Below are 19,310 nucleotides of genomic sequence, written 5' to 3' on the forward strand. Positions count from 1 at the left end.
CTACTGTCCATCAGAGTACTACATTCACCCTGTTGTAATAATTTATAAGGGAAAAGAATCTGAAAAAAAAAATTATGTGTATGTATAAAGAAAGTAGATGGCAACCCACTCCAGTTTTCTTGCCTGGAGACTCACCCTGGACCGAGGAGCCTGGTGGGCTACAGTCCATAGGATTACAAACAGTTGGACACAACTGAAAGACTTAGTGCACAGATAACTGAATCACTTTGCTGTACACCTGAAACTAACACACATTGTAAATCAATTATACTTCAGTTTTTAAAAATTGAATATGAGTATGCACAAATTTCAGGTTTAGGAGAGGGCTTAACTAATTAGCTGGTAATAAGTTTGCTGAGATACTCAAACATGATCTGCTTAGGAGTCTATTAGGTTTTCCCAACACATGGGGCCTGGAGATAAAGGCACTCAAGGTACTTCGGAGAGGCTTCCACAATTACAAACCAAGAGAAGATAAGAAAGCAAATAATGAAACTGCTTCAGTGTGACTGAAATCTTGGATTTGGTTTTCTTATGTCAACTCTCCTGCGATACTAGATAAAATTCAAATCGGATTCTAGTGAGGATTCAAATCTCAACACAGAAAGACTATCAGATAAAATAAAACAAACGTTGCTAGAAGCAACACTTTTTTGTAAGATAAGACTTGTCATTCTTTGGTAGGGAAAATGGTGTGTGTAGGCCAGGGTTGTTGTTGGTTAGTCACTAAGTTGTGTCAGGATTCTTTTGTGACCCCATGGACCGGAGCCCACCAGGCTCCTCTGTCCATGAGATTTTCCAAGCAAGAATACTATAGTGTGTTGCAATTGCCTCTTCTGGGGGTCATTTGACCCAGAGATTGAACCTGTGTCTCCTGCATTGGCAGATGGATTCTTTACCACTGAGCTACCAGGGAAGTCCCTTCGGGCAGAGCAGTTGTCATGGATAGGAGGCTGTCAAGCAGCACAGAGTAAGGCAAGGTTATCCTCCTCCTAGTCAGAGAGCTGAGGCACATATCAGCTTCTCTTAGCAGTCATGTGCTATGACTCTGCCTCTCATAAATACCATGGATTCCTCTGGGGATTTCTTGCACATACTACTTATTTACTAAGTCATTGGGTTTGTAAAGATGTACTTTTTATTTGTCTTAATCCTAACTCATTAAAAGTTTTAAAGAGATTCTCATTGTCCTAACCTTTTGGAATTTACATTCACATCATCCAAATAGCAAGTGGTTTTAAGCATTTTTCTATAGTGTCCCTGAGCTCTTCAAGGCTAACAGGCCAGTATTGTAGCAAGGTCTCCAGTGACCATTGTTTTATCCCTGTTGGCCTTCTGGTTATCCCCCTCTAGGTGTCTTTATTTTTCTTCTGATATGCGGAGACTAGAACCATATTTGGGATTCCAGATATTTTGGAAATAAAAGGGATGAATCAAGCTTTCTCAAGTTTCCTCTATTTTTTGCATTTGCCTTGTTAATATTGTCAAACAAAGCATTGACTTGATTGAGTATACCTGTGTGGTGATCGGATGTCTTTAAAGGAGAAAGGGCAAAAATAAAAACCCATTTCCCTATGGCAGCATGTGTGTGTATGTGCATACTGAGAGCAGGGGTGCAAAGACTAATAATTCTTTTCCTAGCGTGTGTGCGTGCTAGCTCACATCAGTCATGTCTGACTCTTTGCAACCCTATGGACCGAAGATCACCAGGCTCCTCTGTCCATGGGATCCTCCAGGCAAGAATAATGGAGTGGGTTGCCCTGTCCTTCTCTAAGGGATCTTCCAGATCCAGGGATTGAACATACCTCTCTTGCATGGCAGGCAGGTTCTCTGCTACTAGCGCTACCTGGGAAATCCTTTTTTAGCATACATATTTCAATTATTTGTCCTTTCATCCAAAGTGCATAAAAAGAAGTTGGGAAAAAACTGTCTTTTCTACCTCTGATCCCTGAGACAGACTGTTTTCATGGAATTCTATCCATCCAATGAGAGATTCTGAGACTTGGAAGAGAGGGCATAGATATGCTAGTGCCAATGTCCTTCTGTAACATTTCTAACGTGGAACTCTCAACTTCCTTCTCTAACATTTCTAACTTGGAACTTTCAGCTTATCCATGAAACCCTCAGTATAATAGAGCAGCCGGCCCCTCCCAGCAAGAAGCTTGTACAGCCTATTGTCCTCATCCATCAGAAGGCAGACAGAATGAAACCCACAATCACAGAAAACTAACAAAAATGATTCCATTCATCACAACTTTGCATAATTTAATGAAACTATGAGCCATACTGTGTAGGGCCACCCAAGACGATGGGTCATGGTGGAGAGTTTTGACAAAATGTGGTCCATTGGAGAAGGGAATGGCAACACTTCAGCAGTCTTGCCTTGAGAACCCAGTGAACAGTATGAAAAGGCAAAAAGATAACACTGAAAGATGAACCCCCCAGGTCAGTAGGTATCCAATATGCTACTGGAGAAGAGTGGAGAATAGCTCCAGAAGGAATGAAGAAACTGAGCCAAAGCGCAAAGTACTCCCAGTTGTGGATGTGTCTTGAGGTGAAGGTAAACTCTGATGCTGTAAAGAATAGCACTGCATAGGAACCTGGAATGTTAGGTCATGAATCAAGATAAATTGGAAGTGGTCAAACAGGAGACAGCGAGAGTGAACACTGACATTTTAGGAACCCGTGAACTAAAATGGATGGGAATGGGCAAATTTAATTCAGATGACCATTATATCTACTACTGTGGGCAAGAATCCCGTAGAAGAAATGGAGCAGCCCTCATAGTCAGTGAAAGAGTCCAAAATGCAGTACTTGGGTGCAATCTCAAAAATGACAGAATGATCTTGGTTCATTTCCAAGGCAAGCCATTCGATATCACAGTAATCCAAGTCTATGCCCCAACCAATGAAGCCAAAGAAACTGAAGTTGAACGGTTCTATGAAGACCTGTAGGACCTTCTAGAACTAATGCAAAAAAAGATGTCCTTTTCATCACAGAGGACTGGAATGCAAAAGTGGGAAGTCAAGAGATACCTGAAGTAACAGGCCAATTTGGCCTTGGAGTACAAAATGAAGCAGGGCAAAGACTAACAGAGTTTTGCTAACAGAACACACTGGTCATAGCAAACACCCTGTTCCAACAACATGAGACAACTTTACACATGGACATCACCAGATGGTCAATAGTGAAATCAGATTGATTATATTTTCTGCAGCCGAAGATGGAGAAGCTCTATACAGTCAGCAAAAACAAGACCTGGAGCTGACTGTGGCTCAGCTCATGAACACTTTATTGCAAAATTCAGACTTGAAGAAAGTAGGGGAAACCACTAGGCAATTCAGGTATGACCTAAATCAAATCCCTTACAATTATACAGTGGAGGTGACAAATAGATTCAAAGGATTATATGTGATAGAGGCAGAAAAACTATGGATGGAGGTTTATAACATTGTACAGGAGACAGGGATCAACACCATCCCCAAGAAAAGAAATGCAAAAGGGCAAAATGGTTGTCTGAGGAAGCCTTACAAATAGCTGAAAAAAGAAGAGACATGAAAGACAAGAGAGAAAAGGAAAGATATACGCATCTAAATGCAGATTTCCAAAGAATAGCAAGGAGAGATAAGAAAAAGCCGTCTTAAGTGAGCAATGCCAAAAATAGAGGAAAAACAATAGAATGGGAAAGACTGACTAGAGATCTCTTAAAGAAAATTAGAGATACAAAAGGAACATTTCATGCAAAGATGGGCACAATAAAGGACAGAAATTCTACAGACCTAACAGAAGCAAAAGATACTAAGAAGAGGTGGCAAGAATACACGGAAGAACTATATAAAAAAGGTCTTAATGACCCAGATAAACATGAGAGTGTGATCACTCACCTACAGCCAGATCCTGGAGTGTGAAGTCAACTGGGTCTTAGGAAGCATTACTAAGAACACAGCTAATGGAGGTGATGGAATTCCAGCTGAACTATTTCAAATCCTAAAAGATGGTGCTGTGAAAGTGCTGCACTCAATATGCCAGCAAATTTGGAAAACTCAGCAGTGGCCACAGGACTGGAAAAGGTCAGTTTTCATTCCAATTTCAAAGAAGGGCAATGCCAAAGAATGTTCAAACTACTACACAATTGCACTCATTTCACATGCTAGCAAGGTAATGCTCAAAATCCTTCACGCTAGGCTTCAACAGTATGTGAACTGTGAACTTCAAGATGTTCACACTTGAAAGGCAGAAATCAGAGCTGAAATTGCCAACATTAGCTGGATCACAGAAAAAGCAAAGGAATTCCAGATAAACTTCTGCTTCATTGACTATGCTAAAACCTTGGACTATGTGGATAATAACAAACTGGGAAATTCTTAAAGATGATATAGTATGGGATGTGGTATGGGAATACCACAATACCTTTCCTGCTTTCTGAGAATCCTGTATGCAGATAAAGCAGCAGCAGTTAGAACTGGACATGGAACAATAGACTGATTCCAAATTGGGAAAGGAGTACATCAAGGCTGTATATTATACCCTGCTTTATTGAACTATATGCAGAGTACATCATGCGAAATACCAGGCTTGATGAAGCTCAAGAGGGAATCAAGATTGCCAGAGAAATATCAATAACCTCAGATATGCAGATGATACCACTCTAATGGCAGAAAACGAAGAGGAACTAAGCAGCCTCTTGATGAAGGTGAAAGAGCTGAGTAAAAAAGTTGGCTTAAAATTCAACATTCAAAAAACTAAGATCACGGCATCCAGTCCCATCACTTCATGGCAAATAGATTGGGAAAAAATAGAAACAGTGACAGACTTTATTTTCTTGGATTCCAAAAGCACTGTGGGTGGTGTTGCAGCCCTGAAGTTAAAAGACGCTTGCTCCTTGGAAGAAAAGCCATGACAAACCTAGACAGAGTGTTAAAAAGCAGAGACATCATTTTGCTGACAAAGGTCTACGTAGTCAAAGCTATGGTTTTTCAGTAGTCATGTGTGGATGTGAGAGATAGACCATAAAGAAGACTGAGCACTGAAGAACTGATGCTTTCGAACTGTGGTGCTGGAGTAGACTCCTGATAAAACGCTGGACAGTAACAGGATCAAAGAAGTCAATCCTAAAGGAAATCAGCCCTGAATATTTTTTGAAAGGACTGACCACCTGACCTGCGTCTTGAGAAACCCATATGTAGGTCAGGAAGCAACAGTTAGAACTGGACGTGGAACAACACATCGGTTCCAAATAGGAAATGGAGTACGTCAAGGCTGTATATCGTTACCCTGCTTATTTAACCTATATGCAGAGTACATCATGAGAAATGCTGGGCTGGAAGAAGCACAAGCTGGAATCAAGATTGCCAGGAGAAATATCAATAACCTCAGATATGCAGATGACACCACCCTTATGGCAGAAAGTGAAGGGGAACTAAAAAGCCTCTTGATGAAAGTGAAAGAGGAGAGTGAAAAAGTTGGCTTATAGCTCAACATTCAGAAAACGAAGATCATGGCATCTGGTCTCATCACTTCATGGGAAATAAATGGGGAAACAGTGGAAACAGTGTCAGACTTTATTTTTGGGGGCTCCAAAATCACTGCAGATGGTGATTGCAGCCATGAAATTAAAAGATACTTACTCCTTGGAAGGAAAGTTCTGACCAACCTAGACAGCATATTCAAAAGCAGAGACATTACTTTGCCAACAAAGGTCCATCTAGTCAAGGCTATGGTTTTTCCAGTGGTCACATATGGATGTGCGAGTTGGACTGTGAAGAAAGCTGAGCACCGAAGAATTGATGCTTTTGAACTGTGGTGTTGGAGAAGACTCTTGAGAGTCCCTTGGACTGCAAGGAGATCCAACCAGTCCATCCTAAAGGAGATCAGTCCTGGGTGTTCATTGGAAGGACTGATGCTGAGGCAGAAACTCCAATACTTTGGCCACCTCATGCGAAGAGTTGACTCATTGGAAAAGACCCTGATGCTGGGAGCGATTGGGGGCAGGAGGAGAAGGGGACGACAGAGGATGAGATGGCTGGATGGCATCACCGACTCGATGGACATGAGTTTGGGTGAATGAACTCCGGGAGTTGGTGATGGACAGGGAGGCCTGGCGTGCTGCACTTCATGGGGTCGCAAAGAGTTGGACACAACTGAGCGACTGAACTGAACTGAACTAATACTGAAGTTCAAATACTTTGACCACCTGATGGGAACAGCCAACTCACTGGAAAAGATCCTGATTCTAGGAAAGATTGAGGGCAAGAAGAGAAGGGAGTGATAGAGGATAAGATGGTTGGAGTTTATCATTGATTCTTTGGACATGATTTTAAGGAAACATTGGAAGATTGTGATGGACAGGGAAGCCTGGCCTGCTGCAGGCCATGGGTCAAAAAGAGTTCGACATGACTGAAGGAGTGAACAACAGCAACATGTATTTAGACACTTTGAAAATCTCTCTTCTCATTAGGCTGAAATATGACTCTTTCCAACATCCATCTCTCATTGTAGAGTTTTATTCTCAGTAGGCATAGAAATCTAGCTATCAAAAGAAAACACTGCTGACATATTTAACAATAACTAAACACAAGCCTTTCAAACTCAGATTCAATGCTTCTGGCTAAATATTCATGGTTCCTTAAAAAAATTCCACAAGTTAGATGATTTTCAGACTTACCTTAATTATGTTCCATTGGATATCCCCTGGCTTAATTGTGGTTCTGTTAAAGTGTGGTATTTGCTTGGACGAAAATCCCATGGATGGAGGAGCCTGGTAGGCTGCAGTCCATGGGGTCGCTAAGAGTTGGACACGACTGAGCGACTTCCCTTTCACTTTTCACTTTCATGCGTTGGAGAAGGAAATGGCAACCCACTCCAGTGTTCTTGCCTGGAGAATCCCAAGGACGGGGGAGCCTGGTGGGCTTCCGTCTCTGGGGTCGCACAGAGTCGGACACAACTGAAGTGACTTAGCAGCAGCAGCAGCAGTACACAGTTATTATGCCAATGGCTCAAAAAATAGAGCATACCTTTGTTGTAGATACACTGGTTCTATCAAAATAGTCTAAGATTTAAAATTATTATATTACATTTTGGGTCATGATTGATTGTTTATGGTCAAATAAAGTCTGAACTTTTTCATAAAATTTTTCTAAAGCCAGGGCTTCCCCAATTTCTTGCTTATAAAATGGATTTATAGTACTTTTAGAAATTTACATTTATCCTGATTTCATTTCATTGAACTCATGGCCTTTTAAAATTAGCAATTCCTAGTTAAAATTATGATCTATTTAAAAAGTTGTAGAAACAGTGGATATTAGATAATCTGTTTTATAAAAATGTCTTTTTATAAAGTAACCATTTATATATTATGTGAGAATAAAATTTGACTTTTGTGACTAACATAAAGGACTTATATTTACTAGTTTATAGTTCAGCATCATAAAACTTATTTTTATATACTTAGCATCAACATACTTGAATTTTTTGACTTACAAATTTCAGAGTTACAACTTGAATCAATGCTTTAAGTGATTTAAAGTCTTAAGAAAAAAATTCAGTGAATTAGTATGCACAAATGACATTAAACCTAGTATTTATCCATATGTATAGTGTTTATAAAAGGCTTCATTTCTTTCTGATTCTGTGACTAAGTTGTTAATATTCTTTAGGCTAAGCTGCATTGTAAGTTATGTCCTGCTTTGTGTTATATTGGAGCATTCCAAAAATCAAAACTTTTTATTAAAAAAGCAAACTAAAAGCTGTGTTACAATGTATAGATTTTTTTTTTAAGTTTCAGTGAGTGGAATAAATCTAATTACATTTATATTTCTTATTGGAATAATAATAAGAATATTTCTTCTTATTGGAAGTTTTATATTTTGTTAAATTTCTGTTAGTGGTTCAAAATAAAAAGTTTGAAACTAATGTTTGGTTCTTTTATCCAACATAGACTCTAGCTATTATTCAGTGAACTCAATTTTCTAGGAAAATTTACCAGTACCCTGAAACCATTTCATGATTGAATGGCTGGTATATCATTCTTGATGGTTTTCTCTGCAATCAATTCCACTAAACCAATGAAACTCTGTAACAAAATTAGTCTAAATATAAGTACATTCTTTCAGATGTAATAAGGAAACAAGAAACAAGTTTCCAGGTAAATTCCAATATTCTAGGACATGTTCCTTGGAAATTAGTTCATATTGATAATTGCATTCTAAGAAGTACACCTAAGGTAGGGGAGGGAAGAAGGGGAAGGCTTTTGTTGGAAACAGTAGATTGTGTTAGCAAAAATCTACATACTCTGTCACAAAAGGATAAGCTAGGAGATAAGTCCTTGCTATGGTACATCCCAACAATGTTGCAGCAAAAATCCTCATTGGTAGAAAGGAATAGGAAGCTGTCAGATTGTCTTTTAATCCAAAGCATCTTGAATAAAATTATTGCCCTCCAAAAAGTGCAGATGAAGTAATTGCCATAGCCAAAAAAGCAGCGGCAGTAATGTCAGATCAGAACAACAGAAACATCAGCAGTAGAACATTTCTGTAGAGTTCAGGATGTGTTGAATCTAACGTCATCATAGTTCTTGCAGATACATGTCATTGCAGTGAGGGGTGTACAGTTCATATAACTTTGTGTGATATGAGTGTGCAGTCAAAAATTAAGTTTATCAAGATTGCCAGGAGAAATATCAATAACCTCAGGTATGCAGATGACACCACCCTTATGGCAGAAAGTGAAGAGGAACTAAAAAGCCTCTTGATGAAAGTGAAAGAGGAGAGTGAAGAAGTTGGCTTAAAGCTCAACATTCAGAAAATTAAGATCATTGCATCTGGTCCCATCACTTCATGGGAAATAGATGGGGAAACAGTGGAAACAGTGTCAGACTTTATTTTTTGGGGCTCCAAAATCACTGCAGATGGTGACTGCAGCCATGAAATTAAAAGATACTTACTCCTTGGAAGGAAAGTTATGACCAACCTAGATAGCATATTGGAAAGCAGAGACATTACTTTGCCAACAAAGGTCTGTCTAGTCAAGGCTATGGTTTTTCCAGTGGTCCTGTATGGATGAAAGCTGAATGGCAAAGAATTGATGCTTTTGAACTGTGGTGTTGGAGAAGACTCTTGAGAGTCCCTTGGACTGCAAGGAGATCCAACCAGTCCATTCTGAAGGAGATCAGTCCTGGGTGTTCATTGGAAGGACTGATGCTGAAGCTGAAACTCCAATACTTTGGCCACCTCGTGCGAGGACCTGACTCATTGGAAAAGACCCTGCTGCTGGGAGGAATTGGGGGCAGGAGGAGAAGGGGACAACAGAGGATGAGATGGCTGGATGGCAGCACCGACTCGATGGACTTGAGTTTGGGTGAACTCGGGGAGTTGGTGATGGACAGGGAGGCCTGGCGTGCTGCGATTCATGGGGTCACAAAGAGTCGCACACGACTGATCGACTGAAGTGAAGGTGAAGTGGGGGGGGGTGGTTACATTTTGTCCTCAGCTCCTGGAATGATAATCTCCATAAATGCCCTGGAAAATCCTACATGATAAAAGTGTCCTTGTGTGTACATGGGGGTTTTAAGTCACACAAGACAGCCCATGATAACAATGTGATGGATGGTGGGGGCTTTGTGTCACCTTGACCACCAGACGCTGAAGACTAAAGTCAGCCATGCAAGTGGTCAATGATATCTACATGATTAAACTTCAATAAAAACTCTAACCATCAAGGCTGAGGTTCTCTTCCCTAGTTGGCGATACATGATTGTTGAGAGGAGTTACCACTGTCTGAGGTTCCACCGAGTAAGCAAATGAGAGCTTGTGTTCAGAACCCTCCTGGATTCTGCTCCAGATGCCTCTTTGCTTGGCCCTGTCGTCCCCTTCTCCTCCTGCTCCCAATCCCTCCCCGCATCAGGGTCTTTTCCAATGAGTCAACTTTCGCATGAGGTGGCCAAAGTATTGGAGTTTCAGCTTCAGCATCAGTCCTTCCAATGAAAACCCAGGACTGATCTCCTTTATTATTATTATTTTTAACCTATTTTTATTTTTATCTATACCCTTTAACTATCATAAACTGTAACTGTGAATATAAGAGTTTCAGATGAATTCTGTGTCTTTCTAGTGAATCATCAAATGGAAGATGGTCTTGGAGATCTCAGAACTCTCAACTGATACCAGGAGTGAGGGTGAATTTGAGAACTCAGAACATTGCACTGAGTAATTGGTGTTCAAATGTTACAGGTTCCACAAGGCTTTTTGATATTTGCAACATTCACTTGTCTATAAGAATTGTGTCCAACACTTCCTCAACATCATATGCCAAGCCTGTGACATATACTCAGGCTTCAAAATTGTGAACTTTTTCCCCCAGATTCTTTGAATAAATCCTGACATGACAAGCTACTAAAATATACTTACTGTGGTCCTGAGTACACTTTCTAAATCCTCTACTCTTAGTTTCTACTCTTTGTTTTATTCTAATTTCTAGATGATATTAATTCTTATGGACAAAAACTTAATAAATAAAACAACTATGTCTTTAATATCATTTCTGCAAAGGTTTATATATTCTTTGGAGAGTACTACTTTGGCCTTCTATGGGGATTAATTTGAAATTCCCTGTGAAACTATAGTCAGGTTTTCTGAAAACTACAGAGCATGGTGACATATATAAATAAATCTGTACCATATTTCATATTTGATATCAATTTTTATAACTTTCAAAATGTTGTTTTGTTCCATAAACCCTTTTAAAAATCTGGCTTGAGATTTCCTTGCTTTTCAAAACCCTCAATGAAATTATATGAGGTTTTCAAACTGCCTATCAAAAGATTTAACTTTAAAGGTCCAATTATAGAACATTTTTGTTTGATAGGGAAAGTGAAAAGAAAAATGTGGGGATAAGTTCAATGTCTTTCTTCCACCAGTACATGACTCATTTTAAGCCATTAAAATGAATATATGCATTCTCTGAGAAAATAATTTCCACCCATGGTTGCTCGCAGGACATTTCCTGCAACTCTGAAGTTGCCTCTCTTTTGTAATTATGTCCTAGTAAGTCTTTGGCTAGAAGGAATGCTACATTACATTGAACCAATACTGTTTTGCTTCATCCTCCTGGTTATATTTAGATCGCTGATTTTATCCCAAGAAATTTTTTACTCAACCACAAACTTGATGTTCACTTAGATCTCTTGAGGCGTTGTTTGTGCTCTATTGTTCTTTCTTGTTAGACATTTGTTTTCAAAATGTACCAATGTGAGATTCAAATAATAATTGGCCTCAAAATGCAAATATGTTGTCTTTTTTCCCTCCTACCTTGACAATAAAGAGACTTTTATTGCTTTTAAAATCATCACACAGTCTTATTCATTTTCTACAATTCATGTGAATGCTGTTGGCTGATAGTTAATTCTTGATTGAGAAAGAGAGTTGTGATATGTTGCTAGAATTCCTCCTATTCTGAGTACTCTGGGAGTTTCAAGTATTGGGAAATGAGGAAATGGCACATCTTTGGGAGTATTTTTGAGAATTTTTAACTGCTGGCCTCTCATAGAAGGGCTCAAATGACCCAAATTGACATGAGAATAAGGGATATAATGTTCCACTGTAACCTCTGTATTACTGGCAAGCAAGAATAGGTTATCCTGTGATTCCCTAGTCTACTATGAGAATGACAAATTGAGCTAAAGAATTGCTAAAGAAAATAAACAAATGGGGCTTCATCAAGCTAAAAAACTTGCATAGCAAAGGAAACTATAAGCAAAACAAAAAGACAACCTACAGAATGGGAGAAAATAGTTGGAAATAATGCTACTGACAAGGGATTCATTTCCAAAATATACAAACAGTTCATACAACTCAAAAAAAAAAAAAAAAAAAACACAACCCAATAAAAAAAATGGGCAGAAGACCTAAATAGACATAGATATGTCTCCAAAGATGACATACAGATGGCCAAAAAACACATGAAAAGATGTTCAACATCACTAATTATTAGAGAAAACAAATCAAAACTACAATGACGCAGCAGGTCACACCGGTCAGAAGGGCCATCATCAAAAAGTCCAGAAACAATAAATGCTGGAGAGAGTGTGGAGAAAAGGGAATCCTTCTACATTGTTGGTGGGAATATAAATTAGTGTAACCACTGTGGAGAACAGTATAAGGTTCCTTAAAAAACTAAATAGAGCCACCATATCCAAAAGTCCTACATATATCTGCACAAAACACTAATTCAAAAATATACATGCATCTTAATGTTTATAGCAGTGCTATTTATAATAGCCAAGTCATGGAAGCAACCTAACTGTCCATTAGCAGATGAATGGATGCACACACATGCGCACACAGGGATATACTCAGCCATGAGAAAGAATGAAATAATGTCATTTGCAGCAACATTGATGGACCTAGAGATTATCATACTAAGTGAAGTAAGCTAGCATCCTAAGTTGCTTCATTCATGTTCGACTCTTTGTGACCCTGTGGACTATAGCCCACCAGGCTCCTCTGTCCATGGGGTTCTCTAAGCAAGAATACTGGAGTGGGTTGCCATTTCCTACTGCAGGGGATCTTCCTGACCCAGGGGTCAAATCTGTGTCTCACATTTTCTGCATTGGCAGGCAGGTTCTTTACCACTAGTATTATCTGGGAAGACCCAAGTTAGGCAGAGAAGGCCAAATATAATATAATATCACTTATATGTGGAATCTTAAAAAAAAAGACACATATGAACTTATTTACAAAATAGAAACAGACTCATAGACTTTGAAAACAAACATGATTACCAAAAGAGGAGCACTAAATTAGCAGTTTGGGATTAACATATATACACCACTATATATAAAACAATAAAATAATCAACAAGGACCTACTGTATAGCATAGGGAACTCTAAATATTCTGTAATAACTTATATGTGGAAAGAAATTGAAAAAAGAATGGATGTATGTATATGTATATCTGAATCCCTTTGTACACCTGAAACCCCACATTTTTAAGTCAACTATAATATAAAATAAAAGCTAAAAAAAGAAAAGAAACATGCACCTAAATGCTCATAGAAGCACTATTTACCATAGTCAAGACATGGAACCAATCTAATTGTTCATTGACAGATGAATGGATAAACAAGATAAGGCATATAGATACAATGGTCTATAACTCAACCATAAATAAGAATGAAATAATGCCATCTGCAGCAACATGGGTGGACCTAGAGATTATCATACTAAAAGGAGTAAGTCAGAAAGATAAATATGCTATCACCTATATGTGGAATCTTAAAAAAAGTGATACAAATGATCTATTTACAAAACAGAAACAGACCCATAGACATAGAGAACAAACATAGTTACCAAAGGAGAAAGGTGAGGGAGGGATAAATTAGGAGTTTGGGATTAAAAGGTAAATACCACTATATATATGGGTAGTGGCTCAGAGGTTAATGCATCTGCCTGTAATGCGGGAGACCTGGGTTTGATCCCTGGGTCGGGAAGACCCCCTGGAGAAGGAAGTGGCAACCCACTCCAGTATTCTTGCCTGGAGAATCTCATGCCTGGAGAATCTCATGGATGGGAGTCTGGTGGGCTATAGTCCATGGGGTCGCAAATAGTCAGACACGACTGAGCGAGAGATTTAACTTTTTTTTTAACCACTGTATATAAAAAGGATAACCAACAAGATCTTACTGTATATCACAGTAGGAGATATCTACTTCAATATCTTGTAATTAACCATAATGGAGCAGAAAAGGAACTGCTAAGATTCAACTCAGGCTTCCCTTGTGGCTCAGTGGGAAAGAATCTGTCTACCAATGCAGGAAATGTGGGTTCAATCCCTCGGTCAGAAAGATACCCTGGAGAAGCAACCCACTCCAGTATTCTTGTCTGGGAAATCCCATGAACGGCAGAACCTGGCAGGCTACAGCCTATGGGGTTGCAAAAAGGTCGGACATGACTTAGTGGCTAAACAACAACAAAGATTCAACCCAACCTGAGGAAAGGGGGAATGGGCCTGGGGACCAAATTCCACCTCCATTCCTTCTGTGGTTTTCTAGCATAACCTTTGCACCAAGTAGCTGGAGACCTGGCAGCTTGAAAAGAGCCCGAAGAACTCCTCTGAGAAATCACATGACTTTTATTAATAGGTGTTGACCTTGGAAAAAGATCCAGAGAAAAACCAAAGTAAAAGTTCTAACTCTGTTGACTGTTACCTTCCTTCCCCTCAACTGACTGGCATTTTGCATGTTCACTCTAAAAGTCAGTAGGTAGGACACACCACCATATTAACTTCTTTTTATGATGAAAATCTCCTTAAGTAACAAGAATATCCCAGGAAATATATCACATAGGATGATTGCCTATAAAGATTTATGAAACATAAAATATGACATTCTAAATTGTTGCTATATATTTAAACTCTCTGCTTTCTAGCCACTGGGATCTTGATTGTCATAAGAAATATTCCAATAGGGGGGAATAAAAAAGAACTGGGGAAAAAAAATCTCTGCTTTTCAAAGATCTCTCTTTCCCATTCTCTATAAAAATACAGAACATCCTGTCTCTCTTTTGAAGCTCAGTGCTCATCTCTCAGAACTTCCTAAATGACACCAGTCATTTTGCATTTTATCAGAACAATCTATGCTATGATTTCAATCCCTTCATAGTAAATATCGAAATGATGTAGCAGTAGAGAAATTGGTATCTGATAATTTCCACCCCACATTAGGAACCTTTTAATCACCATGTGTCTCTTTGAAAAGTTTCACCTATCTTGGTCAGAAATGACTTAGTACAGAGCTATATGCATGAGAACAGCAGTGATTTAGGCATTCGGCCATGTGTTTTCTAAGCTAAAATAGTACTGAGGAGAAAAGAGTGTTAGGGAGAAGGAGAAGATAATCCTGGATATGGATGAGGAGGTGGCAGAGGGGAATCTCAGAGCTGAAGCAGAGTGTGGCTGTGGGTGAGGTGTGGTTTGTGTGTGGGTGTATGTGTATTTAGGCACAGAAATAAGGCCTTTTCCTTTCTCCTCTCTTCTGTGTATTCTCAGGAGACCATCTGGTCTAGCTGGGAAATTGGAAGATCTTTAATGGAGACAAGGCTGCAAGATATAAATTATGGGATATACTTATACTAAAATTGCACTGTTTATCTGAAATGCTAATTAACAGATGCCCTATTGTCTAACCTCCAACCCAGATCTCCTGCACTGCAGGCAGATTCTTTACCGTCCGAGCCACCAGGGAAGCCCCTGTATTTTATTTGCTAAATCTGGCAACCCAGGGAATCCTGGCCCCGAGTTGAGCAGGTACAAACTCTGTTTTGATCTGAACTGACTCCCGAGTCTTTTTATCTCAGTGATGTAAGGGTTTACTGATTATTAAAAATATATTCGATGTTAGGAAGGAAAGTCAACTTTGCTATTATAGTGATGAACTATCAAAAAGAAGAAAAAATGGTACAATATTTTATGTAAAAGTAACATTTTTACTCACTCAGGAGGAATGCCTTTTATTATTAACATTTCATTTATCTGTATGAAATTAATTTTGCTTCTACTTTTATTGGAAAGTAGGAAATTAATTTCTATGTTTGGTCTTCTGGGGTATAGTGATCTGTTCACAGTTATATAAAATGTGGGAGGAATGCCCTTTCATGCAGGTATAATTCCTGGATTAATCTTTTATTTTTTAAAGATATATTTAAATCAGTTTTGTGCCTCAGATTATATCAGAAGCTTTTAATGATGAGGAATGCATTGCCTCTTTAATAAAGACCCCAAGGGGTTTTGCACAGACATGCATCTCAAGAGTGCACAATACATATTAGTATGTTTTCTCTTTGAGTTCTAACAAAAGGAAGTACATGCGAGTCACTGCCAAATGAGTCCTTTTATAGGGTGGTGGTAGAGTCAGAAATTCTTTTATGGTTTCTCATAAACATAGACCTGTAGCAGGTATTATTTATTCTCTGTCAGATTTAAACTATGACAAAATAGACATAAATGTTAATTCATTTTAAAAGGATTAGAGACTTAGTTGCTCAACATATGGTAGTTGATGGTGTGATGGAGGCTAGGAAACTGGCATGTGCATTGTGTACAGTGTCCCTGAGGAATTACTACCTTCAATATTCATTGTTTGGTAACTATTTAGAAATGAAATGGATTCATATTTTTGCTGTATTTTAGTCAAAGGTCAATGCATAGTTCTCACAACCAAAATAATGACATGGTTTCTGTCTTATAGTGATCAAGTACTCATTTTCATAGTAGGAGGAATGAAAACTACCAGATTCACATTAAATAGAATTTTGTAATTTTTATAGTAAAAAATAATAAAAATTTTTTCGCAGTTAAGCTCTCTTGTTTTAATCAGGTTCATCACCTCCTTTTTATGAATAATAATACATTAATTTTTAACAATTTATTTAAGTTTGATGGCCTTGACCATTCTATTGGGAACCTATCACCATTCAATACATATATTTTTTCTTTTGTTGAAATTTAGTAAATTCACAGCACTCAAAAACAGTTTGCCTTTTGCACAAATAACAATGAAAACACAATCATACACAATCTATAGGATGCAGCAAAAGCAGTTTCTTGGAGGGAATTTCATAGTGATAGAGGACTTCAAAAAACAAGAAAAACTTAAGTAAACAACCCAATATATCACCTAAAAGAATTAGAAAAAGGACAAACGAAACTTAAAGTCAGCAGAAAGAAGGCAATAATAAAGATCAGAGAGAAATAAATAGAGATTTAAAAACCAACAGAAAAAATCAATAAAAACAAGAACTGGTTCTTTGAAAGGGTAAACAAAATTGGCAAAGTTCTGGTGAGTCTCACTAATAAGAAAAGAAATAACTCAAATAAACAAAATAGGAAATGAAAAAGGAGAAATAAGGACTGATACACAGGAATGCAAACAAATAAACAACAAAAAAAGAGAATACAATGGACAATTTATATGAGAACAAATTTGACAATCCAGAAGAAATATACAAGATTTTAGAAACATACAGCCCATCAGAACTGAATCAAGAAGAAACCGATAAAATGAACAGACTGATAGCTAGAAGTAAACTAGAATCTGTAATTAAAAACTCCCTACAAATGAAAAGTCCAGGGCCAGATGATTTCACAGGCAAATTCTACCAAATATACAAATAATTTATGCTGATCCTTCTCAAAAGTCTTCCAGAAGACTGATGAGGAAGTGGAGGAAACATTCCCAAAGACATTCTATGAAGCCAACATCATCCTGATACCAAAACCAGACAAAGACATTACCAAAAACTCAAATTACATGCCAATATCTTTGATGAATATAGATGTAAAATTCTCAATAAAACTATTAGCAAACTGAATCCAATAACACATAAAAAAGATTATATGCCATGACCAAGTTGGATTCATCCCCGGTTCACAAGGATGGTTCAAGATATACAAATTAATGCGATATACCACATCAATTAAAGTAAAAACAAAAACCACATGATCATTTCAATAGGTACAGAAAAAGCATTTGATAAAATTCATCATCTATTCATCATAGAAACTCTTACTAAAGTGGGTATAGTGGGAACCTTATCTCAACCTAATAAAAGCTCTTTATGACAAACCCACCACCAATATAATACCTTGATGAAACGGAAAGCTTTCCTGCTAAAATCTTGAATAAGACATGAATGCTCACTCTCACCACTTCTATTCAACATAATATTGGAAGTCCTAGCCACAGAAAACAGTCAAGAAAAAAGTAAAAGGGATCCAAATTGGAAAGGAAGAGGTAAAAGTGTCTTTTTATGCAGATGAAATATGATACCGTATATAGAAAACCATAAGGACTCCACACAAAAACTACTAGAATTGATAAGTGAGTTCAGCCAGGTAGAAAGATACAAGATTAACATACAGCAGTCTATTGCAATTCTTTACAATAATCTGAAATGAAATATAAAAAAATAAAACCCTTTTAAAATCATATGTAAAAAAATAAAATAATTTGAATAAACCTGATCAAGAAGGTGAAAGACTTATATGCTAAGAAATATAAAACATTTATAAAAAATTGGAGATAATTCAAAGAAATGGAAAAATATCCTACGCTCTTGAATTGGAAGAATTAATTTTGTTAAAATGGCCATACTATCCAAAGCTATCTATGGATTTAATGTGCTCCATATCAAATTACCCATGACATTTTTTGCAGAGCTAGAACAAATAATCCTAAAATTTATATGGAACCATAAAAGACCTGTACAGAATTGCTAAAGCAATCTTGAGGAAACAGAACAAAGCAGGAGGCATAACCCCAACCAGACTTCAGACAATACTACAAAGCTACTCAAAAACAGTAATAAAATCAGCATGATTTTGACACAAAATTAACATATGGGTCAATGGAACAGAATAGATAGCCTAGAAATAAACCCACACACCTATGGTTAATTAATCTTTGACAAGGGAGGCCAGAATATACAATGGTGAAAAGACTGTTCTCTTTAGCAAGTGATTTTGGGAAAGCTGGACAGCCACATTAAATCAGTGAAGTTAGAACATACCCTCCAACCATACATAAAAATAAAGTTGAAATGGCTTAAAGACTTAAATATGAGGCATGACAGCATAACATTCCTAGCAGAGAATATATATTCTCTGACATAAACCGTACTAATATTTTTCTTATGTCAGTTTCTCAAGGCAATATAATTAAAGACAAAAATAAACAAATGGGAACCTAATAAAATTTAAAAGCTTTTGCACAGCAAAGGAAATGATAAACAAAATGAAAAGACAATCTACAGACTGGGAGAAAATATTTACAAATGATGCAACCGACAAAGGATTAATTTCCAAAATATATAATTGAGTAACAAAAATATAAACAACCTAATAGAAAAATGGGCAGAAAACGTAAAGAGATACATCTCCAAATAAGACATACGCATGGCTAGCATGCACAAGAGAAGATGTTCAACACTGCTATTTATTAGCAAAAGCAAATCAAAACCATGAAAACGTCTACAAATAAAAATGTTGGAGACAGTGTGGAGAAAATGGAACTCTCCCATGCTGTTAGTGGGAATGTGTGTTGGTGCAGCCATTATGGAGGACATTATGGAGATTACTCAAAAAACTAAAAATAGAGTTGCCATACAATCCATCAACTCCACACCTGGGCGTATATCCAGACAAAACTCTAATTCAAAAAGTTACATGCACCACTATGTTCATAGCAACACTATTCACAATAGCAAGACAGGGAAAAACCTGTGTTCACTGGCAGAGGAATGGAGACAGATGTTTCACACAC

General features: G+C 37.7%; 1 protein-coding gene and 1 long non-coding RNA gene across 13 annotated transcripts in view; one reads left to right on the forward strand and one right to left on the reverse strand.

Moving 5' to 3' along the window:
- LOC129638824 (uncharacterized) overlaps positions 1–11,343 on the forward strand; it is a 40,921-nt gene extending 29,578 nt beyond the window's left edge. The window contains exon 4 of the long non-coding RNA XR_008708044.1: positions 10,108–11,343. This is a non-coding gene — a long non-coding RNA (uncharacterized LOC129638824). The remainder of the gene's footprint in view (positions 1–10,107) is intronic.
- The window catches only part of EDIL3 (EGF like repeats and discoidin domains 3), an 818,524-nt gene that overhangs the window by 28,808 nt on the left and 770,406 nt on the right, over positions 1–19,310 (reverse strand). The gene's annotated exons all lie outside the window — the stretch shown is intronic.

This window comes from Bubalus kerabau, chromosome 1, assembly GCF_029407905.1.
Source record: "Bubalus kerabau isolate K-KA32 ecotype Philippines breed swamp buffalo chromosome 1, PCC_UOA_SB_1v2, whole genome shotgun sequence".
NCBI classification, from domain to species: Eukaryota; Metazoa; Chordata; class Mammalia; order Artiodactyla; family Bovidae; genus Bubalus; species Bubalus kerabau.